Source organism: Rhipicephalus sanguineus, chromosome 1, assembly GCF_013339695.2.
Source record: "Rhipicephalus sanguineus isolate Rsan-2018 chromosome 1, BIME_Rsan_1.4, whole genome shotgun sequence".
In the NCBI taxonomy this organism is placed as follows: domain Eukaryota; kingdom Metazoa; phylum Arthropoda; class Arachnida; order Ixodida; family Ixodidae; genus Rhipicephalus; species Rhipicephalus sanguineus.
The window spans coordinates 76262680-76278655 of NC_051176.1; the positions used below are offsets into that span (position 1 = coordinate 76262680).

General features: G+C 48.1%; 1 non-coding gene and 1 pseudogene across 1 annotated transcript; one reads left to right on the forward strand and one right to left on the reverse strand.

The window, feature by feature from the left end:
• Positions 1 to 6456: 6456 nt before the first annotated feature.
• On the forward strand, positions 6457 to 8670 carry LOC125759877 (uncharacterized; annotated as a pseudogene).
• On the reverse strand, positions 8633 to 8704 carry Trnae-uuc (transfer RNA glutamic acid (anticodon UUC)). The gene has a single exon. It is a non-coding gene; the product is annotated as a tRNA-Glu (tRNA).
• Positions 8705 to 15976: the final 7272 nt, after the last annotated feature.

Genomic DNA, 15976 nt, shown 5'->3' on the forward strand with positions numbered 1-15976 from the left:
GCGGCTCGCCTTGGCCAACGAACAGCGGCGATCCATTGTTTCCGTCGTTCTTGCTCAGGAGGCCTTGCGGTAAGTAAAACCGTGTTCCGGGCGCGTTTTTTTAGGTGTTTGAGCACTCCCCTCCACATCAATTGTTATTCGAGATCCCTTGAAGTTTCGGCCACCACACATACGACGAACGCTGCTTATTTCACCACGCAAACGTGAACAACGCGGAAACACACGTACAACGACGTAGGAAACCACGGCGGCCGTCTGCTTGCTTTCCCGAGAGTAATGACCGAGTTCGCCGCCTATGGCGCCTCCGTCGGCGCGCACTAGGCGTATAGGGTATATATGTGGATTGAAACTTAGGAGTGTCAGTCAGCGCCAGTCGTAGCCATGGCGGCGAGTGTGGATCACTTTTTTCTGCCTTTTTGGCGTCACGTAGCACGTGATCTATTTACGAGCAGGCAGCTGACCAATAATCCCTCGCATACTACCTGAAGGCATCATGTCTACCAGAACGAGACCCTCGCTATGAATGAAGGAAAGATTACTTTTAAGGGCTCGTTTTTTGTTTGTTAGACACAATATTAATGAGAACTAACAGACAGCAATGCCAAGGAAAATATAGGGGGGTGTTATTTGAAGTAATTAGAGTATAAATGTGAAGAAAGTAAACTAAAAAAAATTCCAAAATCTAAAGCAAAATGTAATCAATGGCACTTGTTGGCAGGTTCTTAAAATGCCTGTTGTTAACATTCTGATAACTTTTTCACGTCCATTACGGCAGTTGAAGCAATTTGTACAACTATCCGCCCCATGCAAACGTTCTAGACCGGATTAGGAACCTAGTAGACAACGCTACTACTGTACTACACTAGATTAGGAACCTTTCTTGGCAATGAAGCGAAGGCTACAAAGTCAAATCGCGCGTATCCTACCGCTAATAAATGTAGTCCCACAATAAAAATATTCCTTTTTATATATTACATGTAGTTCTTTATTTGAGACAGGATGCGGCTACACCAGTGAGATATTTGTATTTGGTTTACGTTACACATCACTTGCAAGTACGCCACTCCGCGGAACTCTGGGATGCGATCTCGGCATGCGCCACCATCACCGAGCACATGGCTGCAGACGACACCGAGCACAAGGAGGCATAGCACCGAGTGAAGCTGCGGCTCTCGCATTTCCCATCAACGCTGTACGTCGCAATGGCGACTTGTGCGATATATTTGACTGCCGCACGAGAAGTGAGTGTAAATCAGATTTAAAAAAAAGTCACAGTTTCTCCGCAAGGACAAAGGATTTAATGCGATAGCAACAAATTGTAGTGTTTGACGAAGTGAGGTTGGCAGCTAACTGTTTTGTATCCGATCTCGCGTAACTACAAAACGCTTGTGTAAAAGAATACGGCCCCTCCAGGGACAGATGCTCTCCGCATGTAGTCACTTCGCGCTGAGAGCGCAGCACATAGAAGGGTATACGAGCCGCCCGCTGTGTGGCTTTCGAGATAGCGCGCGCGCCAGCGATCGCGCCCTTAATTCAAAGTGGCTGCTCGCGCGAAAACCCCCCGCCCCCACCTCGTGTCTTTTCATGGTCGTTAAAGACGGGCGGGGCATTTCCTGTCTGCCTCGACGGCAGGCCTCCCGAGCGGGGTGATGTTATCGCATGCACCCTCCGAGCAACGAAAATGGGCCGGCTCGTTTGATCTCTGCTTCGGCCGCGTTCATCGCCCCCGCTCGCACGCTTTTACCCGCGGTAGAACATACAAATCGCAGGGCGATCTTATCAGTTTGGACTTCATATCGGAAGGACATGACGGCGACGGCAAAAACCCGCCGAGACTCTCCATATAACTGCTATCGCAATAAATGGACCAGACGCGGGGACGTACTGTTTGCCAAAGGTGATCACAAACCCGTGTGGAGATCATGTCTTATGCGCATAAACAGGAAGGACCTTGTACAGGGCGCATGTGTATCAACTGGCGATATCACTCTAGCCGAGTAGGTTATTATGGGGCGCCCTCATATTATGTAACATAAAAGGGCGCGTTTGGAATAAACTGGGGCACTTCTGCTGGGGAGTGTTGCCACGGCTGCTGATTTATCAGTAGTATCTACTGATTTTTAAAACTTTCTGCTGATTGAGTGATAAGGTGTCTGAATCTACTGACTTTGGTCTTTTCTACAGAATTAAACGATCGCAAAAGCTGTTACTTTTTCAGCACCGAGTTTGATTTGACGTGGTGCCATGTGGCGACGGACAAAAGAAGAGGGAAAGCAACCAACTCGCTCAAATGACAGCAAAATAGTTGCTAGGAGTGCGTGAGCAAGTGTATTTACCAAACGAACAGCTTCAGCGAAAGAATAGCAGAAAAAAACATTTTTTTCATCAACACGTGTCCCTGCCATTCCTTTCGCTCTGTACACCGTACAGCTTAATTCGAGGCGTGATTATCCCGCAGTGATTTTGAAAAGCAAGCACCTGTGGTGCTTGCGCACCTGCATGCGCCACCTTCACTGGAACGTGGAGGGGTGAACAAGCGCTAAACAAGCTTAGAGCGCCAAACCAGCCTGTGAGCCAGTGTTTGCGTGTGTGAAGCATTCTTGCAGGAAAGCCACTCGCAGATTATTGGAATTGTGGAGTTAAATGTGCGAGACGCTTACCCTACGAGGCGACCGGCAAGGGACGCGACGTTCTCCACTGCCGCAGCGAACAAAGACGCTACGGCCGGGTTCGTCGACTCTCCGGCACGGCGCAGAAAAGGCACTCGAGGCAGGATGTCAACAAACACGGGTTTATTAACCCAAGATGCAGCACAGTGCGACAATCACGGGCCGTACAAGAGAACTCCACAAGACCGGTCGAGCACGCTTGCTAGCGGCGCTACGACTCTCACACATAGACGTCAGACTCTGCCCAGGCGGCGCTGCGAAAAACACCGCCACCAGCGCCCTCATCGTAGCCCTGGCACTAACTGGGTAGTGCAAAGAGAGCCGCCCGCAAGCGAATGTGCATAGGCCGCAATATAACCCCCGCTCTTTCGTTGGTGTCGAGGCGCGGTTTCCTGAAAATCAAGGACCTGGAAAGCTTCTTCCGCCAATCCACGCTTCAGAAACAAAGGAATCTGATCAAAGCGAACTGCGAGTACAATGCAAAATAAGTTTTAGTTATTCCCTCGCGCTGCAATTCGCAAGTACAAGCGAGCATCACACGACACCGAGTTCGAGGCAAGCCCTCCGACATCCGTTCTCTAGAGCCTAAATGCGTTAAAATCGGGTATATACGCATGCCACAGCGATAAAGTACCTACATACACGATCAATTTACTTAGCTATGCATCTTACGATCAGTGGTACAAAACTCGGTTCATCAGGTAGGGGCGAATGGCTCCGGCAATTTTCGCCTTTTCAGTTGCATTCTCCCTTAATTCATCTCTCGCTTCCTGTGCATTGGAGTGTTTTATTACGCATCCTCAAATGGTCTCTTGATGGTCGTCTTCCGTTTGTATGTACTTCAAATGGGGATACGTGCGTGTCCACTTTCGCGGGGTACAACCAAAGGCAAGACCGTGGCCTCCGAGATAGCTACGGCAACCGCGGAGGACACGGGCGAAACAAACCTGAAGGGGGTCACGACCAACATTCTGCGATTTACTTGTATGACGCACGTGGTGTTAGCTAGTTAGAACCAGAACTCTTAGCCTTCAAAACGTACGTACTACATACGTCCGCGATGCTGTGTTGTGACCACCAACTCGTCGCGGTGTGCGTATCACGCGTCTCCAGTCTGCCTCTGGCTGCTCACTTCGTGTTACACGACAAGCACCGCGGTCAGAGCCTCTGCTGAGCTTCATAGTCAAGGCTACCATGGTTTTGCATCAGGGCTACGCAAAACAACAGCAGAGCCACACATTCATGCCACCGGCTGTGGAAAACGCGGGTACGTCGCTTACCCAACACGCTCGCAACGGCCCGTATCCAGCGCTCACGCCTTTCTTCTTCGTACGACAACTATGGAAATCGGTAAAACTGAACGTTGTTATTCAGTCTTTTACGTCCGTGGCAATTCACAACGCAATAGTGCGTCTTTTGCGGAGTTTCTTCGTAGCGTGCCGAGGGCTCTCGTCTGCTGCTGTTTTCGCCGTCGTTCAGGCGAGTGATCCAGCAAGCACTTCACGACGGCTCGGTGGCGCGTCCGACTAGCGGAGAGCAATTCACAGCTCTCGTTCTGAGTGCTAAATGCGCAAACACACGCGATATTAAGCTCAATTGTTGTTTCGCACTCGCTAGTTGCACCTGGTCCCATAGCAAACTGTGCGAGAGAGTCGGTCTATGCACTACTCAATAGTTCTCCGACAGGTGGCGCCACACATCTTGGAAACTCCAGAGTCTGACGTCTATAGGGCAGCAGTCGAGCACACGAACGAGAAGCCGCCTGCTAGACCAGCGCGTCAGCCTCTCGTGCAGGCCTGAGAGCATCTGAGGAGGAGGAGGAGGAGGAGAGGTTGAGGAAAGGAAAAGACGCAACTTCTGCAACCCTAATTGGGAGCACGGCTCAGCGCCAGAGCATCTGACGCGGGCAAGCCAGCGCCAGACAGAAGCGAGCTCAAGGGGGAAGGGGGTTGTCACTGGCGGCCAATGAGGACAGGCGTTGCGCAGTGACGTAAGCTAGCTTGGTGGCGTGAGCATTGTTCAGGCATGTTCGCACGCGTGGCTCGTGCAGGGAAGACCAACGCATGGCTCGCACCGAGCAAAAAGGCCTGGCGGCGTAGCCACGATAGCCATGTCGCCGGTTAACGGCGATTCCCGGCGCTCGAGCCGTGCGGGGCCAGCACACGCGCTAGCTGGGGAACGAGGCGCCAAAGGGGAGGGCGCGCTCGATTCTCACAGAATCGCATAGACATTTCGCAAGAATTTTACTGCACATGTGTGAGAAAATGAAGTTTTCAAACGAGCAACTTTCGACCGCACTAATGGAACAAATTGTTTTTTTCCATGCTATACTCCCCTTCTTTTCCTCTCTACCGCTTGTCTCTTTTTCTGAGTAGACAAAATTAACAGAACTTACTCACAGGTGTGATAAGCAGTCAGTGTGTCAGCGCACCGCGATTTCTTTACTTGATTGCGAGTTAACGTACTTGGAGATGACATAATGATGGTACTAGAGTAGTCTTTTGTCATGTGCATAGGTTGCGTGCGCATTTTTTGTTCTTTCTTCTTCTCCCTTTCAATGTTTCGCTTGAATAAAGCATTCAGTTGTCAGTTCAGCGCCTGTGTTGTCTAGTCTTTCTGTGTCCTCGTCTTTTGCGCTGTTTCAATATGAACGTGGCTTTAGCGTTGAAAGCGCGAGATCTCGGGCCCTAACCCCCGCCGCGCAGCTGCATTTCGACGGGGGCGAAATGCTACTGCTCATTTGGTACCTAAGCTGACCGAAATGAAGCTGGTGTCCGTCACTGCGGCCTGCCTCATAAAGTTGGTGTGCACACCGAACCCACTTTGTCATTTCTACAAGAACCACTCCTCGTGCTCTGCCTTGCTGCTCGCACAGTGCGTGTGCTCTCCTAGTTGCTCATGATTCACGCACTGTATTGAACTGCAATCCGTAGTCTCATTGTGTCTGTCTAGGTGGAATATTTTATCTTTGTAAAGAGACTACCTGGCGAATAGCAGCCCTTCATCGTCGGTACGCGTACTGCCCAGACGTTCCAGAAAACAAGATCTTGAAAATAATCTTTGGTGCGCTAGATTCTGCTATTCCCTTTTTCTTCGTGAAACAAATCATACTTTTCACAGCGTCTTGTTCCAATTCGTCGACCTGTTCGTCTGCTGTCATGCTATCACAAATACATGCCAGTGTGGTGACACTGCTTGTAGTAGTAGGAAGTCATGCATGCGTCAGTTAGCAGTTGCTCATAAAACTCATTCATTACAGTTTTACTAGCAGCTTCAGCAGAATGGCAAGTGGCAGCGACACCAGTCAAGAGTCTACACACCGAAATGAGGGCCGTCCAAAAGCCTCAAAAAGAAAATATATTTGCAGGTTCTTGGGTGTAGCGCCGCGTACGAATTGGTAGGAAAGAAGATGGCAGGAAAGAGGGCCTCTTTCCTGTCATCTTCTTTCTTACCAATTCGTACGTGGCGCTACACCCAAGAACCTGCAATGAAATACCAACTAGCCTGCATTGATACCCTTGTTCAGAAAATATAAGCAAAAGTACAAGAAATCCTGGGAGCGTGAGGAAGCATTTCAAAATTGGCTTCAACCAAGCAAGAAGGGAAACAATTATGCATATTGCAAGGCATGCGATATGAACCTGATTGCTGGCAAAATACTGTTGGAGCGGCGCATCAAGTCAGAAAACACGAAGGCAACGCTAGAAAGCTTAAGTCCCAGCCAACACTGATGCAAACAATGCCTCGAACTGCCATCTCTTCACAAGCAAAAAAAGCTGAAGTAAGAATGGCTCTGTTTGTAGCAGAGCATGACCTGCCTTTTACAGTAATGGACTATCTGTCAAAGCTTGTTAAAAAGCTTTGCCCGAACTCCGACATTGCAAGGCAGGTCGCTAGCAGCCGAACAAAGACATCAATGATCACAAAGGTTGTGACAGGCCAGGAGAGCCAATCACGGCTGTGGAGTCTACTTCGAGAAAAAAATAATTCAATCATGGTAGACGAATCAACTGACCTCAGCTGCAACAAGCACATGTGTGTTGTAACGCAGGTTTTCGAAAATGCTAAAGTGACTGATGCTTACATCGATCACGTACCTGTGAAGGATACATCTGCCAATGGACTTTATAGTGCACTTATTAGTGCCTTTCAGAAAGCAGGTGTTCCGTACAAAGACAATCTCGTTAGATTGCGCAAGTGTCACGACGCAAGACTGCGCAAGTGTCACGATGGGTAACAAGCACTCTCTGGTGACACTGCTCAAGAAGGATATTCCAAGCTTGTCCATTTAAATGCACGTGTCATTCATTTCACTTGTGTGCGTCTTACGCCTGTTCAAAACTTCCTCGTGTGGTTGAAGATCTCGTGCGAGACGTCTACGTCTATTTCAGCTGAAGTCCTAAAAGAGTAGACACGTTGAAGAAATTTCAGAATCTTCTTGAACTGAAGCCCCACAAGCTGCTTCATCCAAGTCAAACAAGGTGGCTCTCCCTACCTGCTGCAGTCGACCGCTTTCTGGAACAGTATGATGCACTGGAGGCATGTTTCGCATCTGCGACTTCCGCAGACAGGCTTCTGGCATCTGAGACAATTCACAAGAGGCTGCAAGATCCAGTGAACAAGTTTTTACTGTTCCTCGGCTTCGTTCTGCCTCTCTTGAACAACTTAAAAAAGCAAATTCAAATGCAAGTGATGCCCCATAATTCCAAAGCTCTTGGGAAGTGCAGAAGCTTGTGTGAGGACAATTATGGATTGTTAACTCAAGCGATCCTACACACAGGGAGTAGAGGTGGCTAAAGTAGAATTCAAAAACACCATGCGCTTTCTACCTATCGAATACGTGTAGGTCAGTGGGCAACAAGCTGCACTCTTGTCATTCAGAGAATGTACACCTACTGCAGAACAATCTCAGTTCTTTCGTTCGAGATGCCTCGATTTTTATATTGAGAGCGTCGACCAAATTCTGAAGCGAATCCCTTTTCAAGAATCTGTTTTGAGACATTTGGAACTGCTTGACCCAGCTGTGTGCATGAGTGGATCAGCAGCGTCTATTGCACCACAGGCACAGGCCTTCCCGAATTTAGTCTCAGACAAAGCCATACAGGTTTTGGACACTGAATGACGATATTTAAGAAATGCTGATATCCTTACAAAGATTCTTCGTTGCACGAGTTCTGGGGAACAGTGTTTACTCAGAAACACTATGATGGAAGCGCCGCCTTTATTGCATTGACAGAGTTCGTGTCGGCTTTGCTGTGTTTGCCACATTCCAGTGCAGCTGTTGAACGGGTTTCTTCTGCTGTCAACAACATGAAGACAAGGTTGCTGAATAAGTTTAGCACCGAGACTATCTGTGGCCTTCTTCATACAAAACGCCTCATGAAATCTTCAGCATGCCAGAATTTCAACAATTATAGAGAACTGATGATGAGGATGCACAATTTGCACAAAGAGCAGGTCATGTGCACCTGAGACATGTTCGCACGCAATAAAGCTTCTTTGCGCAAGCTGGAAGGGTATCATCGTGTCTTTTCATGCCTGAAACACTAAAGCTTCAATGCGGTAAGCGCCATCAGAAACCTTTGTATATTTATTCCGAGTCTTTAATCGTGCTAGGTTGACACCTTCGTGACTCCGGGTCTTCTAACCACACCACCAGTAATCTCGGAGTCAATATTTTTACTACTTCATCAAAGCTATAGTACTCTACGGTAAATTACTAATATCAGCGCTGAATTTGCGATGCAAAGACTAAGCGCAAAGACTAAAATTCAAAATCTACTGATACTGCATGGCAAAAATCTCCTACCATATTTTTATTTGTCGTGGCCACACTGCTGGGGACTCGGAGCATGTGTCTTTACCCTCTTTACTCCGCAGCCCTCGGGCTTCAGCCTGCCTCCTCGGCCGCTTCGGCTCGAATTCTCCCGGGAACCACATGGTGCCAGAAGTGGGTTGCCTGGTTCCGACGCCGGGAATCGAACCCGGGCCTCTTGGGTGAAAGCCAGGTATCCTAGCCACTAGACCACGGCGGCCAGCGGCCAAAACGGTCTGTAACAACTGCGAAAAACGAGGCCACTTCGCCCTCGGTATGTCGCTCAAACAAGCTCCTCGGATCCGTGGAGCTCCACTCCGTCGCGGCGGTGGCTCGCAACGGGCGGTGCGTTGAGGTGCGTGTCAACGGGCACCCTCTCGTCTTCAAAGTGGACTCTGGTGCCAACGTCTCGGTGGTTCGGCGCACATTTCCTGGCTGCCCAGCCTTCCTAGAGAATTAAGGTCAACTTGTTGGTTAGTTGGTAAAGCATGGTGAAACGGGAAACAGCGCAGTAAAAGACGACGACAAAGAAGGAACACACACCACACCACACGAAGCGCTGACTGACAACCGAAGTTTGTTCGGGCGAAAAAGTGTAAAAATACGTTCTTAGGCGCACCACGTCACAAACAAAGTGATACAACCAAAACATGAAAAGGCACAAAGACACAAAAACAACAGAAACCTTGATCATCATCACATGATGCATCGCGACTGAAACGCGTAAGCGGTTCAGTTGAGACGGTTAGCCGATAAATACGAAATTTCTTTGTCAGATAGTAAAACAGACGGAGTACTGACACACTTTCCTTTTAACAATGAGATGAAATGCGCTTCGATAATTTCTCTTGTCATTTGATTCTGGTTCTTAGCTAACACATCACAATTCTCAAACTTGGGGCGACAACCACATTGCTTACAATGAATACATGGCCACTAACGGAGCTGGTCACGTTATTGTTGTGCTCGCGAAGTCTATCATTTAAACATCGGCCAGTCTGGCCGATGTAGAATCTGCCGTATGACAAGGGAATGCGGTAGACGACGTTCCTGATACATGACAAGAAAGGTGACTTGTGTTGTTTACTACAGGCGATACTGTCATCGGGGGTGCTGTTGACGCGGTTACACAATTTTGACAACTTATTAGGCGCACTCAAAAAAACGTCTCTAACGACTCTAAACGACTAAGCGGATGGCCCGCTGACCATCCGCTTCAAATTGTGTGATACTTTATGCAAGTATGGTAAAACAGTGAGTTTTTGACCTTGCGCATGCCTTAAATTATTATCGCTAGCACGTGCAGAGGGGTTACATGACATGACATGACAAGAACTTTATTGGAGACCTGGAGAATTCGAATCTGGGGAGCCGGAGGCCCCCAGATCAAGTTGGTGGCTCCACCCACGATGGGACTGGAAGTCCAAGTTCCGTCGCGATGTCGTGGGCCCTCTGGACGGCCTGGAGTTGGGTGTGGAGATCACTACTCTTCAGGGACTCCTCCCATTGATCCTTCGAGAAAGGTGGAGAGGCAGTAAGGGTTGGGCACAGCCAGAGCATGTGGTCGAAAGAGCATGAGTCATGGCCGCATATGGGGCACGACTGTAATACCCCTGTCACACGGGCACCCGCGAACTCCGTTTAACTCCCTCGTCTTTTCCTCGAGGGAGATGGGGTTCATGTCACACGGTCACCATTTCGCTGAGGTAGTTAAATGGAGCTTTTGGTGGAGGAAGTTCGGTAACGACCATTTCGGCTCGATGGAGTACTCTCGTTCCCAGCCAGCTACTGCTACGCTGAAAACCGCACTAGCAAAATCGTCCTAATGAGCTCAATTATAATTTTAAAAACTATATGCTCTTTTTTGCGTGCATTTCACGCCCCGTAGTGTAAGTTTTAGTTGTATTTTTTCGGACATCAGCACTTGTATACTCTCCACACCAACGCCTCGCCAAGCCGCCGCTGTGAAGCGTCGCTGGCGTCGCGCCTCACACGTGTGAGGCGCACGCACAAGCACTGTGACAGCAATGGTGATTCCGAGCACTTCATCAACACACAAAAACACGTTTTTGTTGCTTTAAAGGCGACTGCACCGGCAAAAAATTGGACGTTTCGACGAGCGCAGCAGCGCTGTTTCTGCCCCATGCGGCAACCGTCGAAAGCTTGCACCGAGCCGTCTAGCACGGCCACAACTCCATTCTCGTAATGCTCCATCAGGTAGTTAAATGCCGAACGGAGTGAAATGGAGTTCGGTGGTGGCCGTGTGACAGAGGTATAAGTGGTCGGGGTCTATCCTATTAAGGGACCGAGGAGTGGGATACGTACGGGTTTGCAGAAGTCTGAATGTGGTAGCCTGAGGCTTGTTCAGTTTTGGGTGGGGTAGTGGAAATTTTTTCCTGGCCAGGCGGTAGTGGGAAATAATTTCGTGAAAAGTACATAGTGAATCTTTATGGATGTCGACCTCGTTACGAGCCTGGCTATCCGTGGCAGCGCGGTACGTGAAATCGCGTTACAAACGTTCATTTATTTAAAAAGCTTTTGTGTTACCGAAGCTAGCACGTAGTGCGGGTGACCAGCCCCTATCAATCTAGTCACCTGGCCTTGAAAACTGTCACAGTTACAGTGCACGCACGATTTTCGGAGCGCGTCGGACATGCACAACTTGGCGATTCCTCTTTTTATCAACTTTGAATGGGAGCTGTGAAACGACAAAATGGGTTTCTTGCTACGCGGTTCAAAACTCCAACAAACACCCTCGGAACTTCATTTCAAACGTAGGTCCAGAAACCTAATCGAATTCTCAGAAGGCATTTCACAGGTTAATTCGAGGGGATTTGCACAAGATCTGAAAATATCTACTAGACTAGACGCAGATTCCTCAAACACGCCTGGGTCACAATCTAGGCACACCAGAAAATCGTCGACGAAACGGAACACTTTTAAAACACAATTGAATGGGCAATACATGATGAAACCCCACGGTCAACGCTGGCCAAGAAAATGTCACTGAGTAGAGGTGCGATACATGGCCCTATACTAATTCCTTGCCTTGTAGATAGGTACACTCCTCCCATGATGAAAAAAAGATGGTTGATCCCTCCGTCATAGGAATCGGAATAACACTAAAGTAAAGCGTGCCCTTACAGAAGTAACTGAATGTGTACTGTACATTGATATAAAAGTGTCTGCACAATGTATATTGATGTCTGGCAACTATAGCACCGTTTAACGTGGATGCACCCACTTTGATGATTGGTGGTACATCTCCATCCCGACCACTAATGTCCATGTTAAATTATTAAACAAACCCTTGTGGTAGCTGTAGTCCATCCCGACCACTAATGTCCATGTTAAATTATTAAACAAACCCTTGAGGTAGCTGTAGTAGTTAACGGTGAAAGCGTAATCAGAGAACGAGGTGTGATAGCCAGAAGAGCGTCGCATATTGGACGCAGAAATTGGTCGCCATCCCGATGCGATTGAACACCACAGCCAGACTAGAGGGAAACGCAAAGCGCGTCGTGCCACCCAGGTATCCCGGCCGCGATTTTAGGGGCGAAGCTCCTTAAGGCGGCACCCGTTCGTCCCTCGTAGTCGTCGTGGTCGTAGTAGTGAGTAACAAGTCTTACGCTTTGACCTCCAAGGTGGTGCCGGTGGGAGATTTCTCCTGTGCGTTGTTGAACAATAAAAAATTCGCAGCGTGCGCGTTAACTAAAAGCCGAATTCTTCTGTCTCTCATTCCCCATTAGCAGCCATTGGCATGTTCCAGTAGGAAACGTTAGTAGAAGTAGAAGTGTAAGTGTTAGCTAAAAGCCGACTTCTTCTGTCTCTCATTCCCATTAGCAGCCATTGTTTACCTCCAAGGTACACTCTAAGCCAAAAATGGAAAAAACGAGAGTAACTGCCGGTTTTAGTCCTAAAGACCAACTGTTACTCCCCAAAAAGACCAACTGGAACAAGATGGCTGACATGGCTCAAGTTGGGGGAGTAAGCGTTTAGGGTTAGGTTGGAAGGGAGCAACAGAAGGACGAACGGCAACAGTTTCTCTCGGCGCGCAACCGCTGCTCTCCTGCAGGACGCACCCTGTATCGGTCGATGCATGGGCCCCATTTTCTTGCGGGCTGGCATAAGGAAACTAGTTTTTGTAAACTGAACAGAGAGATACGCACGCTAATAGGGACATTTGGCTCGTACGTAAACTTTTTAATGTTACCATGTTACCGCAACACATGTTTTAGAAAGGTTTTACCTCCCCGTACGTAAACGGATACCTTTACGTTTGAATAAACCATGAAACGTTGATGATAACAGCATTTAAATTATATTTAATTTATATAAGATTGTATAACCGCTGCAGAAATATCTCGAGGGGTTTTTAGCGAAGAATACCGGGTTATGCGACGATGGTGTCGCCATCTTGTGACGCTTCGTGCAACCATAGTCGTGGACACGTTTGTTTTCGCCTAGTGTTTTAGAGGAAAAAAAAAATGATTGAAAAGGTAACTCATTCGTAATAATGCCGCGGCAAGGCATTTAGACCAGAAGTGGAGCGCACGATGTTTCTGAAGTAACAATTTTTTGCTTACCTGCTTCATCTTGTTCCCGCTAGATGGCGCCACCTATCCAGCCTGTCGGGGTATTTATGTCAAGGCTTCTCACGTTTTTACCGCTTCGGTATTCTAATTCTAGGTCACTCTAGTGACTCTAGCCGCTGAAACAAAGTGATCGCAATTACCACTCGCACTTCAGCTTATTTTTACTCGGCGGCTGGAGCCTCGGCGAAGCGGGTATCGCGAGTAGCCGCGAACGAATGTGGATTTTCGAGATAGGGCCGTAAACGTAAAGCCAATCCGGAGAGTAGTTCACGTTCCGTAAAGGCCCGCGTATGCGCAGATTCGTTCCGGCAACTCGTAACACGGTAACGTAAAGCTAAAAGCCCCTAATACAAGCTAAAAGCGCCTAATAAAAGGCATGGTTGCACTAGAACGCCAGCACCTGAAGCTGTTGTCGTCGCAAGTCAAATGGCGTGTTTGCGTATAACATTTGGCATAAATATATAGCCTGAGAGTGTGGCAATAAAATGCGAAGCTTCGCGAGACTCCGTGTATACTTCGCGACAAACAAGTGGTTGAGAGAAGTACACAGTTGATAGACTTTACATTTGCGGTTTTTTTCTGACAACGAGACTGACAGCGAGCTAACGCCGCTGCTTCCCCTACCCCCTCATCTCTACCTTGTCACTGGCTGATTTTGGCGGGAGGACAGTTATCGCAATCGGGTCCGGTAGTTTGAATTTGTGTTTAATCTCAGAGCAAACGGACGTTATCAGCTCGGGCGGTGTTGTCTTTTCAAAGAAGAGGCGACTCTTCCGCAAAAAATAATATTATTAATATTGATATTAATAATAACAATGATAATAAAGAAGAAGAAAACACACCTCCGGGCAAAAAAGAAAAAAAAACTGGCCTTTTAGCTAGCGCAAAGGGAGCACGGCAAAGCCTGTAAAGCCTGTGTTTTCGCGAGAGACTCATTGCCTTGACGTTTTCAGATGTATACATTGTTACCTTCTATTCTCTTTCGAACATCACCTGGTTCTGCGCGCCTATACTCATTTCACTAACATGTCAGAACGCGCAACGATCCGTCGGTACCTACATAACCCCGTTTCCTTTCAGACGGCGCCGTAGCGTTTGGTGGCGCAGTGGTTAGCGTGCGCGCATGGTGATGAAGTGGTCGCGAGTTCGAATCCTGTGTGTTTGTTGCAAATTTTCTAAAATTTCTTTCTGAACAAGATGTCTGTGTATCATTTGTACATCCAAACAAATATGTGTATAAACCTCAATGTGCTCTAGAAGTCAATCAAAAACGAATTTTTTTTCGGCCCAAGAAGAAACTAAGGAGTAACGGGAAGGAGCATCCGTTGCTCCCTTGAGGAGCATCAGAAAGGAGTAACAGTTGGTCCTCAAGGAGAGCAACGGTTCGTCCCCTTGCCGTTGCTCCTTTTAGGAGAGTAATGGGAGTGGCAAAGCACTTGCTCCCTCAAAGGAGGAACCCCTATACCCCCGTTGCTCTCTTTTGGCTTAGATTTCTCCTGTGCGTGATTAAACAATAAAAATTTTGTTCAAAACGCCGTTGATTGATGAAATAAACCAACGAAAGACGCCAGATGTTTTGTAAAAGCAGAACGAAAGAACGCCAGATGTTTTTCTTAAAGTGTATTAGTAGTAGTTGTATGTAGCCACCTCGCCCGATCGTCAACGGGCGAGGTGGACCGGCAACGGCGCGAGGACCCTGCCGTACGAGAGTTAAATCACACTAAAAGACATACTTTGCGGGCGATACACTCTAGTGAGCTTTCAACTTTTCGTCTTAATGTACATGATAGAGAAATTATTTCTACGAAAAACGCAAGGCACACCTTGAGCAATATATTTGGTTTTGGGACGCTAAATGGAACCATGAGGCGATGCGAAGCCGGAGCACTTGCACGATCGCGTTCCGTTGGCTTTCGTTGGGCATGCTACCGACCTCGCGTCGTGGAACGCGCGTCCTGTCTTCCCTCTAGCCTTGCCTTTAATTCGCACAGGGCGAGCGGGGAATGCGGTCGCTCTTGGCGCTCTTTCGCTCGGGAGCGGACTTCTTCCTTGCATTTCACCGATCACAAGTGATAATGAAGGGACCACGTAAACCAACAGTACAATAAAAGTTTGATGTTTAATATATACACGATGTTTCACACTCTTTATATTATGTACTGGGCGCATTTCACGGAAGAGTTTCACAGTTTACAGATGATTCCCTCCGTAGCTTCGCCCCACTCATCATCATTCGCCCCGTGGATATGCTGTGATTTTGTTTTTTCTCGGGGCGAGCGCGTGAGTGGGGAACGCGGTGTTACAGCCAGGTGAGGCAGGCGCGCGTCGCAGAGCTATTTTAAAGACGATAGTCTTTCTTGGGGAACTTAAACGCAGAAATTTTGGTCTGTCTTTCTGTCTGTCCTTCTGTTTGTCGGCACGTCCCTCGATTCAGCCACTCGGCCAAAGTTGAACCACTTGCCCAAGGGCCAGCCATCGTGAATGGCTGACTAGGTTCATACTTGTGTACATTGTTGATCAAAAAGCAAACATTACGCATATCTGAGGCGCAACATCACTAGGTAAATATTAGGCGGTGTGTTCCTTTAACAGAAAATACATAGATACGCAATTTTAAAGACCTTGATGGTATGCGTTTAACGTTGAGACAGTAACGCGTTTATTAAAAGATTGCCACAGCTGAAGCGATCAGCGGTCCAAGCCGAGCAAGCGCGAGCGCCAACAACAACCGTCTTCGTTGTCTTCTTTCGCAGGCGTTCTTGTCTGCGCCCTACCATGTTACAAATCACTCCCCCGCGGAAAAGGAGCCATCCTGGCGACCTAAGGAACAGGTACAACTGGTGGGTCATAATGCGGCTTCAGTCGATCGACGTGAACAGTCTCGCGGCCGCGACGAC